General features: G+C 40.7%; 1 long non-coding RNA gene across 1 annotated transcript; it reads left to right on the top strand.

Moving 5' to 3' along the window:
- Positions 1–644: 644 nt before the first annotated feature.
- LOC149611160 (uncharacterized) lies at positions 645–2,560 on the top strand. Its single transcript, XR_016376440.1, has 3 exons — positions 645–717; positions 781–967; positions 2,291–2,560. It is a non-coding gene; the product is annotated as an uncharacterized LOC149611160 (long non-coding RNA).
- The last annotated feature ends 1,398 nt before the right edge of the window (positions 2,561–3,958 follow it).

Here is a 3,958-nt window from a genome sequence, read left to right on the forward strand (position 1 = left end):
AGGCATTCTTTAAATCGGCAAAACTGTTGACAAAATAAGCGTAAATATCCTCTTGATCCTCGATCCATCCGTGTTCGGTCTCAAATTGATGCAAAATTTTCTCACGATCCAGTTGAGGCAGCGCTTCGTGCAAATTACGCTCGACTCGATCGCTGAAATTTGTGTCAAATTCCGAGCAGCTTTGAGAGTGGCATATTTGTTTTCGACACTCGACGTTGGCGCAAGTGGAAGTGACGTCAAACAAAGTGGTAGTGAGCTCGTTTAAAATTAATTCGCGCATGCGACAGACAGCTATCCCTTTAGCCTTGAGATCCTCGTCAATCAACGGCTTTAAGTCGATCAATGTCTGCCATCCTGTTTTGTTCAGGCTGAATCCTTCGCTGGTGCTAAAGTTGAGGAAATAACGACTGCCGCTGCCTCGTTCATAGTATCGAAGATCGATTAGACGTTCATCTTTCGAGTTGACGAAGCATGCCAGCTTGACGCGCTCTTTGACGGGCAACCAAATATGATAGCGAGGTATTTTTCCGTCAAAAAAGGACGTGAGTTCATTTTGAAACCGAAACAAAGCGTACCAGGCGTTAGGTTTTAATATAGTTTTTGTACGCGTATCCGATCTTTGAATTAATATTTTTGGTTCAATCGATTCAATGACGCAAATGTCGAGCTTTGGCGTGACGGTGTGTACTTGGTGCATCTTGGCTCGCGACTGATATTGTATTTATAAAGTTTTAGTCTTTTATACGTTGGGGTGATTATAAATAATTTCTCTGTTTTTAGATATTATTAATTGGTTGTTTGGAAATTCGGCCATGACAATGCACGTGACGTTTTCGGTTAGCGGAGAGCTAAATCTTAACGATAATCGCAAGTTACCAGTCTGGGGCATGGAATTTAGACCTAACGAAGCGAGATGTTCTCTACTCAAATCAAAAACAACGACAAAAAAGCCCTTCTTATATAAATCGTAAGAAATTATATTTCCCCGGTCAAGACCTAATATCTCGAGACCCTCGAATAAAGAATTGTAACATCTAACGTATTGATCGTCGGCAAAATTAGGCGTAAAGGGGATATCGGGATAATTTTGCGAATTTAAAGAGAATTGCATGAAATCGAGTTTGAAGTGTTGGAGATCCAGGGGGTTAGAAGTTGCTTCCCCTACAAATTTTTTATTAGTAACGAAAGCCACAACAGTTCGCGAGGGTAATTGCCCCGTAAACAAGCTGTCCCTAATAAAATCTTGCGTTCCGGTGGTTATTAAGAAATTTTTCATAACAATAGAGTTTACTTCGTAGCGAGCGTTTATTCCCGAGTTTAACATCTGAGCGTGTGCTAGTTGCAATTCGGGATTAACCTCAATTTCGCGCGTAAACAAAGTGCATTCCGTTAAATCAATCTTATACTTTTTGCCCGTTTCATTGTGAATAATAGCGAAATCCGTGGAGCTTCGATGAAGTCTAATTCGCACCTCGATATTATCTAGTAAGAATTTGGGCGTTTTGAACATATCCAAAAATAATTCGCCAATTACATCGCACGTCTTTGATTGTGCCACGCGTTTAGCGCGACGACCAATACCATTATCTTCCTTGTTGATACTGGCGTCCGCTAAAGCCGTCGCCGGATCGATAATGGTATCCAAATAATATAACATAGAAGTTAACCAGGAATTGGCCACCGTTTGTCCATAATTTAAAAGTATTTTAAAATAGGCCATATATGGGTACATATTATTAGGTTGCTGGACAGCGACGCCATTAAGAAATAGTTCTACTTGACAAAATAGCGAGGCAATTATTAAATTTGTTACCGAAACTTTCTTTTCCGCATCTGGAACGACCGTGCCGTCCTCGTGTAAAACGCGAAATTTTAATCTCAAAAGAGTTTTAGTCAAATCATGATAATTGTTAGAGGGAGGAATGATAAATTCTATATATTTTGCATTAGTTAGGGGAGCAATTGGATAATGAGCAGTCGTTTTAGTCCCAACAATATTATTATTCACCACTGGCTTTTCAAATACTTCAAAGTCGGAAAGAACACTTTCGTAGGGCGACATGTTTAGTCTAGAAAATCGCGTTTAGTGCGTTGCTTACACGTTTGCTCCGGCTTGTTTTAGCAGTCCTCTTTCGTTTTCGGCCCGTCCCGCTTTGAGTGTTGACGAACCGGTCCACGCCTTTATGTAGTAGGGAATTTATAGATTGTTTGACATTTCGTTTAATCGATTCTCGAGGTGATATTCCGGGGTTTTGGGCATCGCTAATTACTCTACTCGTTAACCCAACAGCTTCGGACGCTAAAGTACTAATGGCCGGCCTAATAAAGGGTGTAATTTTGCGCAATAAAGAATTAAAGATGCCGCCAACACTAAAACGACCCCCCGATTGGAAAACGTTTGCGTGTAAAGCCGGAAGGGACGATCCTCTTTGGAAATACACAGTGTATCTATTAGGCACCATTGCTCCTGTTCTATTGACGTCGACGCCTAAAAAACAGTTTAATATATACTTTGCCCAAATTAAACGGGATATTTTCCCCGTAATCGGATTTCAATTCAATTTCAATTTCTTGTATATCGCTGGTTGAAATTGGATAAAAGTCGATATTATTAAATATTTCCTGGTTCTCTTCGTCTATCAGCGAAAAAGCCGGCATTTTTATAAAACGTAGCAGAGGGGCTTGACCACCACCCACTACTTGTTGACGGATAATATTGGTATAAACAAACATGACATCGACGCCTCTCATGATATCAGCGGGGTACTCCGAAGTCTCGTTATTAAGATACCGATCTAATTGATTGGCACTAAAGCCTAACAGCCTCCCAAGCCCTCTTCCGGGTGTTGTTTTGGGAAACAAAATTGAGACCGTATCGTTTAATTTTGAAACCGTCACGGTTCCGTCTACATTTTGCGTAAATTTTAGACTTTTCCTATGCGCCGGGGACATGGCTTCGCTCATAGCACTTAAAACATCGCTAATATGATAATAAACCCCGGGAGGAATCTCGCACGCGTAATTGTCAACTCGTTTGCCTTGAGGGTTATCCTGTTGATATCCGGGTAGGGATGGCTGGTCAGCCATATTTGGATCTTCTGGAAATCTATAAACATCGTATTCGCTAGTCCAAAAATTATTGGCCTCTGTCAGTGTCATTGATCTCAATCGGGGGTTCACCAACGATACACCCGAGTGGCTATGTTGCAAAACTTCTCCCTCTTCGGGAATGTTAAATAACTTGGCCATCGGTCCAGCTACCGATACGCGAACACCTCGCTCTATTTCGAGACGCGTGTAGTATCTATTTTCTGGCGCCGATTTGAGAATAAAGATTTTAAAATGACGGCGAGTCATAAATTGCTGAACTTCCAATAATTTGTTAATCACTTTCAAATGTAGCGAAAAGGGGATTACCGCACCGGTCGGGGTAAGATCACAGGTATATTCACGCGCCGGTATTTTGATTTTCGTTGTCTCCGTCTTTGTAAAAAGATACATTAATGAAAAGTGGACGCGATATGACACGCCTGTACTGTTAGTAGTTTTAAAATGCGTAAAATTACGTTCTAGAGGCCTCTTGGATAGAAACGTCCCCCCAACGTATTCATTTTCTAAATTTAATATATCCTGCAAATCCGGCGAAAATTTCATTTCAATTTTTGCCGGACAATGGACTTTAAAATAATGCTCCGCTCCTTTTTTAATAACGCTAAATTCAGCATTGTGCAATCTTAAAGGATCGTGGTTGTTCGAGCTTATTTTGAGCTCTTCGGCGATTTCATAATAAATTTTAAAATCATCCTTCAAAGATTGTTTCGCTTTAAACTCGCCTGACACCGAGAACAATAAATAAATCCATGGCTCCTCCCCGGCGGTATAATGCTTAATGGTTCTATTGACTCGATATTCTAGATAGGCATTGTTTTCATTTATGGTATATTCTTGTATCGTGAGG

This window comes from Phalangium opilio, unplaced genomic scaffold (genome assembly GCF_054372755.1).
Source record: "Phalangium opilio isolate 3A_F unplaced genomic scaffold, DU_Popi_V2 ptg000246l_1, whole genome shotgun sequence".
NCBI classification, from domain to species: Eukaryota; Metazoa; Arthropoda; class Arachnida; order Opiliones; family Phalangiidae; genus Phalangium; species Phalangium opilio.